Source organism: Hyla sarda, chromosome 5, assembly GCF_029499605.1.
Source record: "Hyla sarda isolate aHylSar1 chromosome 5, aHylSar1.hap1, whole genome shotgun sequence".
In the NCBI taxonomy this organism is placed as follows: Eukaryota; Metazoa; Chordata; class Amphibia; order Anura; family Hylidae; genus Hyla; species Hyla sarda.
In genome coordinates this window covers 98,355,975-98,373,969 of record NC_079193.1, presented here as the reverse complement: position 1 = coordinate 98,373,969, position 17,995 = coordinate 98,355,975, and the positions used below count along the sequence as shown (strand labels likewise).

The following is a 17,995-nucleotide window of genomic DNA, read 5'->3' as shown; positions in this document are numbered from 1 at the left end:
AATGTTTTCATGGCCAGTGCTGAGAAACTTCACTTTAAAGGGGTAATCCGGCCCTAGACGTTTCTCAACACTGGCCATGAAAACATTAATATATATTAAAATCTTATTAATATATGAAAATCTTAATATATTATTTTAACTTTTTGTTCCCTCTTATTTCTTAGTACTAGGTAGAGAAGAACAAAATGTTGCAGTCTGAAAGCCATCAACAAGAGTCTCCTAGGACTGTATCCACCTTTTCCAGCCCACCGGAGCACCTGAAAGCTTAACTAATTTATGCAGGAAAAGTCATCAACTGCCGAGCCGAGAAGTTGGTGACGAATCCAATTTACTGTAAGTTCGCTCATCTCTAGTCACAAGTATTGATCTGTAAGGGTCCAGTAGGAGCCAGATGAAGTGCATGGTTTTTGCGCTTCACTCCCTGGCTGTCTTATTCATCTTGCTGCACAAGACAATCTCCTTAGACTTATAACGGAGCTTGTCTTGTGCAGTGAGTTATCATATAGTCATAAAAACCTACTATTCAAGTTGTTTGTATCATTGTCAGTAGAGATGAGCGAACTTACAGTAAATTCGATTCGTCACGAACTTCTCCGCTCGGCAGTTGATGACTTTTCCTGCATAAATTTGTTCAGCTTTCCGGTGCTCCGGTGGGCTGGAAAAGGTGGATACAGTCCTAGGAGACTCTTTCCTAGGACTGTATCCAACTTTTCCAGCCCACCGGAGCACCTGAAGGCTGAACTAATTTACGCAGGAAAAGTCATCAACTGCCGAGCCGAGAAGTTCGTGACGAATCGAGTTTACTGTAAGTTCTCTCATCTCTAATTGTCAGATTTAGGAATTTTAATGTATTTGAGAGGGGTCGATTTACCAGACAACTTCTTAGGCAGAATTTACAAACATGTCTAGTGATCCAGCATAGTTGGTATTGGTTGTGGTATTAGTGGATCATGGCGGCAGCTATGCTGGATCGTCTATAGGTCTAGTGTCCTATTCAGCACACTGGACACCAGATGGTTCACCAAGTGCAATGAATCCAGCTTGTTGCATTTTTATTATTCCCACCAGGGATGGCTCTGGAACCCAGCCTTATTATTATGTCTGTTTCCAATAAAGGTGTAAGTGTTATATGAAAACTACATAGCAAAATTACAATTCAAGCAACTCTGCTGTTGAGTTGTGCTGGTCTACATTTCAGTAGCTTGGGACAGCAAGACCCCGATATTATACAAGCTGCTATAGACTGCACCATTATTTTCCTAAAGGCAAATAATAAGTGAAGCATATAAAATATCTAACATCCATGAACAAGTTATTGTAATAGAAGCCATTTAGACAGTAATCTTATATCTGAATGGTTAGCTATATAGATTTTTAAATATAATCTTCAATATTAACCAAAGAAGAGCTGCCCTTTAAGTATTGGACTTTATTATGGTAAGTTAAATTCTATATGCAATGCTCCATTACCATTTCAAAGCTAGACATTTGATGTAAGAGTCATCACAAGGTGCTACACAATATGCTCAGCATGAGAGACGCAGCCCACTTTGTATTAGTAAGAGAATGGGTTCAGTGATCTCTCTATGCTAGCTCCTACTGATACTGTGATTCAATGAAGAACAGAAACCATTTTCCCACTCAGATGGAATTAAACTAATAATAATACCTAAAAGGTTACATGGTCTACAGCTACCAGAGAACTCCAAAAAAGCTGTCACATTATGTGTGGGGGGACTGAGAAAAAAAAAAATTCTGTAGAGTAGAGAAATATCACACTGCAACACTCTAATACTGAAAAGAGGTATTTAATGGGGAATCTGAAAACAAAGTCGCCCGCACTATAAAGATGAATATAAAGATAGATAGTGCAAGTGACCCGGTTTCTAATGTTGCTTACAGGGTAAAAATTGTTGCAGTCAATCTGGAGATATTTGACTGGTTGCTAATATGTTAGTTCCTTGTTTTGAGCAATGGAGGCGGCTGCTGCATGAGCAATATTTTCTTTCTCCCGCTCCAGCTGATATATCCGGCCTTGGCATGATAATTCATCCCTGCTTTAAAGGGGTACTCCACCCTTAGACATCTTATCTCCTATAAAAAGGATAGGGGATACGATGTCTGATCGCGGGGGGCCCCAGCTGCAGCCGGCATTTTTTTTAGAGCGTGGGGTGCAGCGCAGGAGGCTCTTGCCATCATGGCCACACCCCACTCGTGGTGTGTGGCTATGTGGCTGTGTCACAAGCATCTGCCCCGCATCCCCAGTCCTCCGGCATGGAGAGAAGTTCATTCCATGCACTGGATGTCTGGGGTGCCACAGCCGAGATCTCGGGGGTCCCCAGTGGCTGGACCGCCGCAATCAGAAAACGTATCCCCCTATCCTTTGGATAGGGGATAAGATGTCTAGGGGTACCCCTTTAATCTCACTGCAAGGTCGGTGATATCAGCCAGAGCGGGAAGAAGAAAGTATTGCTCATGTAGCAGCCGCCTCCATTGCATAAAACAAGGAACTAACATATTAGCAACCAGTCAAAAATCTTGATATGCAGCATTAGAAACAGGGTCACCCGCACTATCTACCTGTATATTAATGACAGTGCGGTGACCCTGCTGACAGATTCCCCCTATACAGGGAATGTATTGCCCAATATTTATTTTTACTGAATAGAGCCAGATACTGAAACATGTCCATATTTTCTTATCTGTTGCTATGATTTGCAGTTTTCTAAATTACATTTTGTGCCCTTTATTATGGGGACAGCCATACTGCCTGAGCTTTCTGCACCTATTTAGAAATGCGTTTTACAGTAGGATCCATGGGCCATAGACAACAGGACAGCACCTGTTCCATTCAGATGAATTAGAATAGTTACTGGATGTTCTCCGAGACCTTTTTTTAGAGGGAGGGGGGTGCTTATCAGCTATTGTGTGTACACCTGTAATGTACACACTGGTGTCACCTTTCCCTGTACTCCTGTCTGTGGTGATCTGGAAGGCACTGCTGGGAAGTGATCTCTACAGAACAGGAAGTCTCAGCTTAGTTTTAGGTCTAGTGGCCAGAATGGAAACAGCAAGATTTTATGATTATTTTAAATAGCTAGTAAAATTAAAAAATCTGAAAGGAAAAATTATCAAAATTATAGTTAACATAAAAACTTGATTTAAACAATAGATGTTAGACACTACACATTACCTTTAAGGGGAATCCCATTTGCAGAGTAAAAGTACTACACACTGATCTGCTGGGACCACCTACTAAGCCACTGTTATACATTATATTGATTGCTCCATACTAAATCATTTATTTTCTTTGTCATAGGAAATTCTTTGTCAATATATATATTGATCACCATACAGATCCAGCATAAAGCACAGCACTGCCTGAACAATGCACATTTCATTTATAGACTTGTAAAGGTGGCAACTGGATTTTAAGTGGTTGTCATGCCTACACTATTCTTTGCATACAATCACGAGTAAGGCAGCACAGGGTAAAAAAAGAGCCATTTATTTACAATTATTGCAACTTAAAGAATGTTCATTTGCATCGGACTGCATGTACATATTTCAATGATAAGCTATGTCCACATTTTTGTTGATGGCTCCTTCTGGGGTAATGGTATTTTACCAATCAAACGATTGTTAGTCTTGACTGAAGCAAAAGACCTCATCATAAGTCAACAAGCCCACACTCCTGTGACAATATGTAAACCTTATGATGGACTGAGCTCTTCCTGTATAAATGGAAGCTACAATACAGATGTAAATAAAGCTTTAAAGAGGACCCATGGCCTCTTCTGACCTGTCCATTTTACTAAATACTTGCTATCCTCATGAAATAACAATTTTGGAAGATATTTTCTTATAGCACCATGTTGTGTCATTCATCTACTAGAAATGTATGAAAAAATATCCAAATGGGTGTTACCAGTTGGGGGCTTTCCCTACAGCTTGGATTGGATGGTCACAGACAGTGTAAAGACATGATAACTCCCAAATGGCTATTTAGTCATACATTCTGAACAGCAGAGGAATGCTGCAACGCCAAGCTATAGGACAAGATGTTCAAGAAATGTTCTTTCATATTTACTAAAACGGGCACACAAGTAGAGACCACGGATCTTCTAATAATTCTAATATTTAATTTATTTTACATTCAGGGATACATCGCCCACCCCTGGTTATCAGTACTCACTGATAAAAACTGAAAAAGAAAAGAAAATCTGGTTAAATTCTATTGCAAGTATTAAAAGACAATGGTAAAAGAGGGTAACAAACCTGGTAAAATTAACTAAATATGTAAATCATTTTAAGCACAAATTATTGTAATACGTGTATGACAACTCTAAGATGGAGTAAGAAAGAGTACGTCCAACATGCCAAAATGGTTGTGCCAAATATATATTGTGCCACATGTAGGAGCCGGTATAGATTTCTGCTGTCATGTACACCAGGTGTCTGATTTGGATTATAATAAATCTGCCAAATTTTTCTAGCAAGTGGCGCGAGCGGCACAACAGTCAAAAAGTTGTAAAACGGCTTGCATACAAATTTGCAGTTTGTATGTTCTGGTTTATCCAAATGATAGATCCCCCAATATCTTTAGTAATATTCATAGTTGGCCAGTCGTCAGCTATGCAGTGGTTTTTAATACACATTGGTTTCCTATTGCTAAATTAGGAGCACGTATAAGAGCGATGCTAAATAGCTGCAGGAAAACACAATGAATATGAAATGAAGTAATCGCAGGCCTAGAAGCCTATACATTAACTACATGATGTAAAAATAATTACATTTACATAGTGGAGCTGCTGAAGCATTATTCATTACATGCAACTTCATTATTATGTTTATAATTAAAATGTCTGGAGTGTAAATCACTGATGTTGATCTTCAATTATGAACTCGTACAGCAGCATCTTATGCAAACTGTGGACGGAACTGGGACTTTTTTTTTTTTTTTAAAACAAAAACAAAAAAAAAGGTCTTCCTAAAGTTTTTTTTTTTTTATACAGTAGGCTGGAGAAATATGATATATTATGTGCTACAACATAATATTAGGGACACTAAACATCTTTAGTGTCCCTCTAACAAATTTGAGTAATTGCTATGTGCCATTAAAGGGAAACTGACAGCAGGGTCACCCGCATTCAACAGGTTAAAATCGGTGCAGCTGTACTGGAGATATTTACCTTGTTCCTCAGAATGTTTGTTAAGGAGGCGGAGTTGTTGGCCTAAGGGGGAGAAGTTTTGCCAGAGCATTTGCAGATACCGCAGCAGCCGCCTCCAGTGCAGTTTAGAGGCTAAAACCATATTAGCAAAAATATGAATATCTCCTGAAAGGATGCACCGATTTTCACTGGATAAGAAGCATTTGAATCAGCATCACCCATGCTATTTCCATGTAGATTCAGGTTAGTGCTGGTGACCGGTGTCAGTTTCCTATTAAATTAGTGCAGGTGGTTGTGTCCATGTCAGCCAATAAGTTTCTGCTTAAATTTTTTTATGGGACATTAAAAAAGTAACACTGTTCCCATTGGGTATGAGCCTTCCATTAGATGTCTATAGTATTTCCAAATGTATACCTTCAATAGAAGGCTTTGTATGTCACTGTATCAGCACACATAACCAATAGAGTACAGTCAACAACACTATTTAAGACAGAAAATCGGGTATACTCTGGCAACGTTAATATAGTGCAAGAGATATAACTTAACAAATGTTCAATATATACCGTATATACTCGAGTATAAGCCGAGTTTTTCAGCACGATTTTTCGGCTTATACTCGAGTGAACTCTCCACCCGCAGTGGAGCCATCGGCTGTCCGGGCTTGCTGGGAGTTGTAGTTTTGAAACCTCTGGAGGTCCGCAGGTTGAAGACCACTGCGGCCTTCGACATCATCCAGCCCCCTCTCACCCCCTTTAGTTCTGTACAGTACTCGCCTCAGCTCGGCGCTTGTCCGGTGCTGCAGGACTGTCCGGTGAGAAGGTCGTCCGGTGGGATAGTGGTTCCGGGCTGCTATCTTCACCGAAGAGGCCTCTTCTAAGCGCTTTGGGCCCGGCATCAGAATAGTCACTTTGCCTTGACGACGACGCAGAGGTACGTTCATTACCAATGTCCTTCTGCGTCATCGTCAAGGCAACGCCTCTATTCTGGGCCCGAAGCGCGGAGAAGAGGCGCCCCCGGTGAAGATAGCAGCCCGGAACCACTATCCCACCGGACAGTCCTGCAGCACCGGACCAGCGCCGAGCGGAGGCGAGTACTGTACAGAACTAAAGGGGGTGAGAGGGGGCTGGATGATGTCGAAGGCCGCAGTGGTCTTCAACCTGCGGACCTCCAGAGGTTTCAAAACTACAACTCCTAGCAAGCCCGGACAGCCGATGGCTGCCCGGGCTTGCTGGGAGTTGTAGTTTTGAAACCTCTGGAGGTCCGCAGGTTGAAGACCACTGTGGGCGGATAGTTCACAAGAGGATGATGACAAGAGGATTATGACAAGGGGATGATGAAGGGGGGGGGGTGTGAGATGATGACAAGGGGATGATGAAGGGGGTGGGGATGATGACAAGGGGATGATGACAAGGGCACGATGAAGGGGGGGTGTGGGATGATGACAAGGGGATGATGACAAGGGAATGATGACAAGGGAATGATGACAAGGGCATGATGAAGGGGGGTGTGGGATGATGACAAGGGGATGATGACAGGGTGATGATGATGAGGGTCTGGATGATGACAGGGTGATAATGATGTGGATGTTAATGACGGGGGTCTGGATGATGACAGGGGGGGATGATGTATTTCCCACCCTAGGCTTATACTCGAGTCAATAACTTTTCCTGGGATTTTGAGGTGAAATTAGGGGCCTCGGCTTATATTCGGGTCGGCTTATACTCGAGTATATACGGTATGCAGATTTTTTGCATGGTGACCCACAAAGAAACTGTAAATCTGTCCTTATTGTATTAGCACTGAAGAATATTTAGACTGTTTTCTATTGAAGAATATTAAGACTATTTTTTTACTGTGCATTGCTGCATTTTTGTGATGCAATCACTGATAGAGCAGATTTTACAAGTGACACAGTTTCAGAATCAGGTTTTATATGTTGAAATCAAACTTGGACAGATGTTTTGGGATAAAGAATTTACATGCGTTATGCTACAATTTTGCAGTGCTCAGTCATTTTATAGGGGTTTTCTTAGTTAAAGGGGTACTCCGGTGAAAAACTTTCTTTTTTAAATCAACTGGTGCCAGAAAGTTAAACAGATTTGTAAATTACTTCTACTAAAAAATCTTAATCCTTTCAGAGCTGCTGAAGTTGACATGTGTCTCGGGAACCGCCCAGTTTAGAAGCAAATCCCCATAGCAAACCTTATACTCTGTGCAGTTCCCGAGACAAGCAGATATGTCAGCAGAGAGCACTGTTGCAAGACAGAAAACAACTCAACTTCAGCAGCTGATAATTATTGAAAGGATTAAGATTTTTTAATAGAAGTAATTTACAAATCTGTTTAACTTTCTGGAGCCAGTTGATATGTATAAAAAAAAGTTTTTTCCTGGAATACCCCTTTAACCTGTTAAGGACCCAGGGTGTACCTGTACGTCCTGAGTCCGCTCCCGATCTATAACGTGGCCCCGCGTCATAGCGGGTCAGGCCCGGCCTCTAACAACGGCCGGGACCCGTGGCTAATAGCGCGCGGCATTGATCGCGGTGCCGCGCACTATTAACCCTTTGAACGCCGCGTCTAAAATTAAAGTGAAACCATGCCGGTTAGCTCAGGGAGCTGTTCGGGATAGCATCCCAACAGCTTACATGACAGCTGGAGGATCCCTACCTGCCTCCTCGCTTTCCGAGCGCCGAATGACTGCTCAGTGCCTGAGATCCAGGCATGAGCAGTCAAGCGGCAGAATCATCGATCACTGGTTTCTTATGAGAAACCAGTGATCAATGTGAAAGATCAGTGTGTGCAGTGTTATAGGTCCCTAAGGGAGCTGTAATGCTGCAAAAAAAAAAGGGAAAAAAAGGGAATAAAGATCATTTAACCCCTCCCCTAATAAAAGTTTGAATCACCCCCCTTTTCCCATAAAAAAAAATATATATATACATATGTGGTAATGTCCGAATTATAAAAATATATTGTTAATTGAACAGCACGGTCAATGGCGCAAGCGCAAAAAAATTCCATCAATAAAGTCCTATCAATGCAAAAATGGTACCGCTAAAAACTTCAGATCACGGCGCAAAAAATTAGCCCTCATACCGCCCCATACGCGGAAAAATAAAAAAGTTATAGGGGTCAGAAGATGACAATTTTAAACGTATACATTTTCCTGCATGTAGTTTTGATTTTTTCCAGAAGTACGACAAAATAAAACTTACATAAGTAGGGTATCATTTTAACCGTAGGGACCTACAGAATAAAGAGAAGGTGTCATTTTTACCGAAAAATGTACTGTGTAGAAACGGAAGCCCCCAAAAGTTACAAAATGGCGTTTTTTTTTTCAATTTTGTCTCACATAGATTTTTTCTTTCCGTTTTGCCGTAGATTTTTGGGTAAAATGACTGACGTCATTACAAATTAGAATTGGTGGCGCAAAAAATAAGCCATCATATGGATTTTTAGGTGAAAAATTGAAAGAGTTATGATTTTTTAAAGGTAAGGAGGAAAAAAACGAAAATGCAAAAACGGAAAAACCCTGGGTCCTTAAGGGGTTAATAAAGTTATGAATAGGGGATAACTTGCAGATTGGTTGGAGTCTGACTACTCGGCCCGCTACCAATTCCGAGAATGTCATAACATTAGAGCCCTGAAATACTGGAGTGGGATTTGCATCTGCAGCCACAGCTCTCTTCATTTTCTACGGGCTTTACAAATGTTGCCTAGGTTCTTAGAAAAAATTTACAGTACAGCATTTTAGGAATCTGCAGAGGGTCCGAATAGTTGGACCACGCTGATCTACAATTTTCAGACGGCTCTGATAACTGTACAGTTACTGTTCTGCACCTGCATGACCATTTTGATGTTTTAATTATTATTTTTTTTATGTTGGAAAAGGCATCGGTAAATCAAGCTTGTCTTGAATTTAGGGATCGACAGATATCGTTTTTTTAGGGCCGATACCGATAATCTGTGGAGGTTAGGGCTGTTAGCCGATAACTTAGACCGATATTCCGGTATAAGTTATCGGCTCTTTATCCCCCCTCGACACCGCTGCAGGTCACTGATTTAAAGCGGGCGCTTTAAATCAATGCACTGCAGTGGCTTTTGCGGTGCCATAGGCCGCCGCCACCACCCGCTTCTCTCCCCCTACCTGTCAGGGTGGTCCGGGCCATCCATCCTTCCTTCCTGTAGTGTCCGGCAGCATTCCGGGTGGAGGGTGTACCGGTCCGGGCTGTCCTTCTTCTCCGGGGGTCATCTTCTCCACTCCGGGCAGGCTCTGGCCTAGTACGCTGCATAGACGCCGCTGCGCAGTGACGCCCGTGCCCAGCGACGCACCTGACGTCACGGCGCAGCGGCGTCTATGCAGCGTACTAGGCCGAAGCCTGCCCGGAGTGGAGAAGAGGACCCCCGGAGAAGGACAGCCTGTACCGGTGCACCCTCCACCCGGAATGGCGTCGGACACTACAGGAAGGAAGGATGGAAGGCCCGGACCACCCCCATTACGGGTAAGTTTATTTATTTATTTATTTTTATTGACTCGGAGGGTGGGGGAGGGGCCCGACCGGTATAGCGGTATGGGCAACAATCCATACCGGTATACCGCCCAGCACTACGGTGGGGGGTGCGACGCAGTGGGATGGGGGGGCGGTCGTGGTGCGGTGCGGCGGTGGGGCGGTGCGGGGCATTATCGGCTTATCGGCAAGGTAATTGCCGATACCGATAATGCCCAAAATCGTGATTATCGGCCGATAATATCGGCCATACCGATAATCGGTCGATCCCTACTTGAATTAGCCCATATAACCCAGTACACAGTGCTTGAAACGGGCAAAAGGTTCAATACCATTCTCAGGTGTGCTATTAAAGCAAATCTGTCATCAGTATAAACCACACTAACCTGTCAAGCAGGCTTGTAGTGTGGGTGATAATGATCAAAATGATACTTACAATGTCCTGAATGGCCCTCCCGTTATCGCTGTTTTTCTTTTTATGTAATTGAGGCCCTTGGGGCATGGCCGGAGCTAGGACCAGAGCTCCGGGCACCCCAAGTGATCTTTTGCCAGGTGGGCGCTCCGCCCGGCTCATCAATATGCACAGCCTCCTTCCCTGTTCTTGCGGCACGGCGCATGCACCACTTCCAGAGTACACCCTTAAGCGGCGTCAGATTCAGCCTCATTCCCACAGCCAGCAGTGAAGTGTGAGGATGCACGAAGGCATGAGGGTGAATGAGGCTGAAACTGACGTCGCTTCCGGGTGTACTCTGGAAGCGGTGCATGCGTCGTGCCGCGAGAGCAGGGAGAGAGGCTGTGCATATTGATGACATGGGGTGCCAGGAGCTCTGGTCCTAGCTCTGCCCATGCCCCAAGGACCTAATTTACATAAAAAGAAAAACAGTAATAACGGCACAACGGCTGGGCCATTCAGGGCATTGTAAGTATAATTTTGATCAGTATCACCCGCACTACAATCCTGTATGTCAGGTTAGTGCGGGTTATACTGATGACAGATTTCCTTTAAAGAAACAGTGAGTCTTCACAGTTCACTGACTTGCACATTCACTGGCTTCTGAGAGCTCACACAATAACATGATAAAAAGGCAACTGAAGTAAAAAAAAAAAAAAAAAAAAAAAGAATATACAGTAAATAAGATAAAAAATAAACAGTAAAAAAATAAATAAAAACATACTTTGCCTCTATAAAAGGGAATCTATCATGAGTATTTCCTGCACTAAATTGTTGTATAGGCTTGTACACCGATGACAATGATACTTACTGGTATATTCTAATGATGCTGCTTGGTGCACAGAGGGTGTTCTCAACACCAGAAGCATGGTGATGTCCTGCTGGCATCTTCATAGTAACACCTCCTCCCCTGTGCTAAGCCTCCTCTGCTCCAGGCTTAGCACAGGGGAGGAGGCATTACTATGAAGATGCCGGACAAATTCACCATGTACAGGGAGTTTAGGAATGCCCCTAGGTCATTTGCATGTACTGAAGAACCGGTACTTTGGAACAGAGGCACGGAGCAGGCATCAAAAATATCAGTCACCAGTGGCATATTATAGGATATAATGGCAATTATAGGATTGGAACGAGTCAGTAACAATATCAGAGGAGGTCCATTACCAATTGCTTATTGCAGGTCGAATGCTGATGGATTTTCGATTTAGGAACAGTCTCACCGGTTGGCCTCAATGAGGAGTTGTCATTTATGGGATTCCTGGGTGAGTAAATAGAGTACTAGGGGTGAATTTGCTACTGTAGTATCAAATCTATTGTATTAAAAAAATGATGTTTTTGCATGTTTACCTCTTTCATTTCCCCTCTCTAGCAGTAGTCAGGTATGATTTCCCACCTGCCTCATCATCACAGTATGGGATGTTGAACATCATTGTCACATGGTGGAATTTGTTCCCCGGATGTTTGTTTATGACTGGAGCACTTGGATATGGTAAGTTGGCGGTTATCTGCACATTCGGCACTACATTTCACATTTTTGCTTTTACACCTAAGCTAGTCTCACATTGATTAGGTCACCGTAGATATACCTTTGGCTGTGGCACTTCTCACATAGTCTTACACATATTTTTCACTCAGTTGCACCCATTTTCACCTGTATTCATTTGTTTCCTTTAGAGCCTCAGTGTAGGCTGTACACATAGCTTCACATTGGACATGTCACACTCTACACCCTCACCATCCATTTTATATATCTCACACATCGTCACTGGAATCACAATCGGTGGTTCCCGTACATCACACATGGGTTTGGTCTACATTGCACCTACACATAAGGGGTTGGGTACACTTGATTGTATGGTGTTTTTTTTTGTGTGTGTCCTTGTATTGGTTTGAGTTTTTTTGTCATGTAGTGTAGGTTGTTTGACGTGAGTCTATCTATCTTGGGGACCTCCACCAATGACTTCCTTTAAGTATTTAAATATTAACATACATGTGTTTCCCATATAGATATATCTGCTCGGATCAGGTCTACTGATAACCGTGAAACTATACAAATGATGGATGGATCTTGGATGCCCTGCCACGGATGGATGAATTTCTGTCTGCTATCCTGCCTGTTGATGATTCCATACGGACCTCCTGTGTCAAGAAATTTGAGGAGATTAATACGAATAAGGAAACAAAAGGATTTGGGAATACACAACCCTTTTTTTTTTTGGATGCCATGGCCCTTATGATACATTGATGAACAAACAATACTCATATATCATCACATTCTATTGTTGGGAGCGATATTGAGGAAAGAGTGATGGGCATTATGTGATTATCCCTTGGAGTGATTGGTCATATGGACTCCCTGGGTGGCACCTCTACCATGATGCCCAAAATATTACACTTGATTATATATACAGCTTTTTCCTGGCAGGCTCTGAATGATACATGGCTATGAGGGGGATGCTAGTGGACCACAGAGACCTTCCCCTTGGTTTATGGACCCTGAATTACAAATGTACATGAGGGTTGTAATTTGTGAAAAAAATTCCCTTCATGATGGTATGCCCAATGGCATATTGTTAAAAATTGGACCCCATAACATACAACTCATAGATGATTTCAACTTTTTATTGGGATGCTCGTTGTGTGGCATCACCATGTATATATACTGCTTTTTATGTAGCATTATAGGGGTACTCCGGTGCTTACACATCTTATCCCCTATCCAAAGGATAGGGGATAAGATGCCTGATCACGGGAGTCCCGCAGCTGGGGACGCCCGTGATCATGCATGCGGCACCCCGTTTGTAATCAGTCCCCGAAGCGTGTTCGCTCCGGGTCATATTACGGTCGACCGCAGGGCCGGCGGCGTGTGACATCACGCCCCCCGTGTGACGTCACGCTCCGCCCCTCAATGCAAGCCTACGGGAGGGGGCGTGATAGCATGCATGATCACAGGCATCCCCAGCTGCGGGACTTCCGCGATCAGGCATCTTATCCCCTATCCTTTGGATAGGGGATAAGATGTATAACCACCGGAGTACCCCTTTAATTTATACTCAAATTTGTTCCATTAAGTGATTAAGAAATGGTTTGCACAATTTACATACTTTACTAAGTTAGAATGACTACCTTGCAGATGGAAGACAAACTTGAGACAAACTTTTTTGATGTATAATGTCGGACATACCTATATGAATTATATGCATGCTGAGGTATATTGCATGATCACTCTATGTGAACTGTATACGTCATACACTGTAATTATCAGCAGCAGCAGCTTGGTGTAGATGGTTTGCGACTTCACTGGGTGGCATGGACATAGGTGAGTAGATTGAAATGATCCATTTAACCCTATATCCCTTGGTTTGAAGAACTATTAGAACTATACATATAACATGATTATGGTTTATTTTGAGGGAAGAATGGCGAACTTAGGTTTGTCATTAGTATATTATTCTAACTGGTTTTGCTATTTCTATGGTCATGTAGGGACATTAATACTTATGTTTAGACTTATACAAATTTTGCTGGTACCGGTACTTTATCAGTTATTGAATGACTGCATTATATGGTAACCTTGTTCACAAACTATTACTCAATACATAATATGAACTATACATGTACCTTTTGTCATGTGTTTTAATTCTTAGCAACACTTATACTTTCTTTGCTTATTACCACATATATATATTTTTTTCACTTCTTATCACATTTTTCTTTAGTTCATCTTTATTATAAAAAATAATAATAGTTTATTTTGTGACAAATATTCTTTATATATATCTTTCATCCATGTATCTTTATAATCTCGGTTTGTTTTTTATTTATTTTTTATTCTTTACTTTTTATACTTTAATTTTTTATTTATTTTTTATAATTTATTTTTATTTTTTTTACTTATTTTTTATTTTCTTCTTTAATTTTTATTTATTTTGACATTATTTTCATTAGGGGTGTGAATCGCCAAGAATTTGGCGATTCGATTCGAATCGCGATACCAGTGTGGCGATTCGATATATCGCGATATATCGCGATACCGTCTAGGTGACGATACATCGCGATATATCGCCCACCTGGGAGCATTCATAGATCCCAATAGACGCCGCTGTCAGCTTTGACAGCGGCGATCTAGTACTCCGGTGCTCACTTTTCTCATGTTATCCCGTCCGGGCTGCAAAATAAAATAAAACGCACTTTATCTTACCTGCCAACGAGCCCCCGGAGCTCCGGTACAGGTGTTGGGTCCCCGGGCTGTATTCTTCTTACTTCCTGTTAGTCCGGCACGTCACATGGAGCTTCAGCCTATCACCAGCGGAGGCGGGACATCGCTGCGGCCGGTGATAGGCTGAAGCTCCATGTGACGTGCCGGACTAACAGGAAGTAAGAAGAATACAGCCCGGGGACCGAACACCTGTACCGGAGCTCCGCGGGCTCGTTGGCAGGTAAGAAAAGTGCGTTTTATTAAAAATTCCACATCCCTAAAACAATCGATTCAAAAATATTTTGAATCGATTCTGTATCGGCAAATGAAAAATCGCGATTATCGCGAGAATCGATTTTTTCTTACATCCCTAATTTTCATATTTATATTTTTTTATTTTCTCTATTACAAAAAGTATGTTTTATTTTCTCTATTACAAAAAGTATGTTTTTATTATTTTTTTCTACTCTGATTTGAAGCGCCCGCTTTAAATCAATGATCTGCAGCGGTGTCGCGGGGGGGGGGGGGGGGGGGTGAATGGGGTAAATAGCCAATAACTTATACCTGAATATCAGTATGAGTTATCGGCTATCGGCCCTAACCTCCACCGATTATCGGTCGATCCCTATTGTATACACCTTATTGTACTTTAACCATCCTAGCATTTATGTATGTTATTTATATTTTTATGTTTATCTTTCTCATATAGTATGACATTATTGATATTAATTACCACCTAGTGGGTTGGTTATTGTGCTGACTGGGGTTCATCCGATATACAGCTTGAGATTCATTTCTTACGACAGGTGCCATTGCATAGAGTTGCATAGGGGTTCATGGCCTCTCCTCTTAGCTGTGCTTTGGCTTTTTATGGCCAGTTTTAAATGTTTTTATTAACACCTGTGTGTCTGATTGTTATCTATTTTGTATGTCTAAATTGTGCAATAAAGAATATTTGTATATTTATATTACCTTATATGCTTGGTGTGCTGCTATATTTCAGTGTAGCTTTTTTCTGTTAGACAATTGTTGATTTTTTTCACTGATGCGGCACCCATTGTACCTTAGAGACTAGATTGAGCCCCCCACTCCTTGGTTATATCATTGTCATCAGTGTCACCCTCACTACAAGCCTGTACAACAGGTTAGTGCGGGTGACACTGATGACAGATTTCCTTTAACATTACATGCACTTTTAATTAACAATTACAATGTAGTCAGCACCTCTTATAAATATTCATTAGTCTTCACCTCTTCACATATTATGTAATTTGTTTTTACTAAGTCTAATGTAGAAACAAATCTGCATTTACAGAGTGAAAACTGTCAACAAGCTGCTGCTGGATCTGTCATTTCTATTACACTGTATATCTCTGTTTAGCGATTGCATGATACTGAGGTTAGTCTGTTCAGAATAGAGGAGCAAAAAGAGCTCAGAAGCAAGATCCAGCCAAGCCTTCTGACATGCAGACAATGATGCATTGTCTTGGGAGAGAGGGAAGAACCAGGGAGCTGCAGATAACACCACATTGAAAATGAAAGAACTACACAACTTCCTGTCAGCACTGATTCACACAAAAGCATGCTGGAGCCAGTTCAATTTGTGAAAACACTATATAGTGATATAGTGTTATATATCTTTATCTGAAACTAGAATACCCCTTTAAAGCACGTGAATCAAGTGACTGTAATGGAGCTCAACGGTTGTCTATTTCCAAAAGTAACCAGCAGACTTTTGAAAGGAACTAGATTCATTTAGCCCCCAGATGCAGCAATGAATAGTGCTCATGGCATCTAGGTGGTTACACAGAGGGAGGGGCTCCCTCTATCAGCCCCTAGGCACTCTTACAATGCAACAGTATATAAATCTGGTATCGTCATATACATACTGACCAACATAATAAAGGTAACATGTCATCTTTGCTAAAAAAAAAAAAAAAAAAAAAAAAAGACCAATTTTTTTATGTGAAAATTATTAAAACTGCTGTTTAATTAATAATTAACCCCCCCCCTTCCCCCGTCAAAAACATTTAATAAAAGTTTAGCAGCAGGTTACATGTACTTCAATGTACAGAGGTTGATAAGTTCCTCTTTGAGAAGAGCACCAAAGTGGTGTGCGGAGTCTTTAAGGACATATTATGCTCTCCTGGCTCTCTAGTGCCACCTATTGGAGGAAACAGCAAAGTATAAAAGAAAAATCCCTGTATAGGCGCTAGAGCTAGGCAAGGATCACGATGCAATAGGGTATTATTAAAACATGCAGTTTATTAACCAATTATCTATTTTGGGTTGTAGCACCCTTCTTCAGATATGTTATCAATCTGAAGAAGGGTGCTACAACCCGAAACACGTCACTGATTAATAAACTACATGTTTTAATAATACCCTGTTGCATCGCGATATCCTTGCCGAATCTAGCGCCAATAGAGGGATTTTCCTTTTATACTTTGCTGTTATTTCCTTCGGACGGACCTCCATCTGTCTGCATAACCCTACGGATCAGCAATTGCTCTGGACTTCACAACAACTATCTACCCATTGATTTTGGGTTATATGCATATTGGTATTGCACTCCAGGTGAGCATATTGATGGACATTTATCAACGGGTTTAGTCAGGTTTTCTTTACTATAATTGTCGCAAAATTGTCGCAATTGCGACGTGTGTTTTCGTGCGACAATTTGCATGAAGAACAAGAAAAGCAAGAAAATTCAAACTGGCATACGTAGTAAATTTTTCAAAATGGATTTGCTTTAGTCGGGTGTTTATCAACTGCGACAGTTGCAACTGCGCAAAAAAAAGTCGCAACAAGGTTAAAAATTTTATAAATTTACTCCAGCTCAAACATGGAGCAGAAAAAGCTACTACCAAAGTAAAAAAAGGAACAATTGCTTACGTGAAAGAAAGTTATCAACAGGCTGAAACCAGTTGATAAATAAGTCACACATAAGCAAAAAAAAAAAGGAAGGAAAAAATTACTAAAAAAAAGAATACATAAGCAAACATTGATAAATGTCCCTCATTAAGATTTATCTATTCTACTATTGGGGTAATACACTAGGCGCCTTTGTGTGGTTGATTTTTTCTTTCTATTTGTTTGCACCTATTGGAGGTGGCCCCCCAAAAAATCAATGCTTGACTCATTTGAGAGTTTTAATACATAACTGATGATTATTAGCTAAGGTTTTATTTGCCACTTTGGTGGTCTCCTCAGTGAGAAAGGTAACCCCTCAGTCCCACGAAAAAGGTCTCTCGACTAGCCAGCCAGCACCTGCTCTGTACTGACAAAGGGCAAGAACCCCAAAATCAGCTGTCTATAGGTGGGTAACTGTTCCACCTCTAAGAGATTCTGGCTTGACTAATAATCCCCCATCAAGTCTCCAGGTTCTTGAAAGGGTCGATCATTGCTTTGTAGGGATGTTTCTTCCAATGGGTGGCATCCGTACAAGCTCTTTTCATTCTGTTCTGCAGATATCTTTTCTATTGTAATAAATGAACCTCTCATGTCGCTACATCAATTGCAAAATTAAAAAGTTATAGTTCTCAGGAAGGTGGGGATAAAACAAAAAAATGACCTTGCCATAAAGGCCATGAAGTGCTTGTGGCAGCAGGGGGTTAAGTAAACTGAAATGAATACAAAAATAAGAGCAAAAGCTAAGTAGTAGGATAACC

At 41.5% G+C, this 17,995-nt stretch overlaps 1 protein-coding gene across 3 annotated transcripts in view; it reads right to left on the bottom strand.

Moving 5' to 3' along the window:
* The window catches only part of LOC130273350 (ubiquitin-conjugating enzyme E2 E2), a 263,263-nt gene that overhangs the window by 23,772 nt on the left and 221,496 nt on the right, over positions 1 to 17,995 (bottom strand). The window lies entirely within an intron of this gene.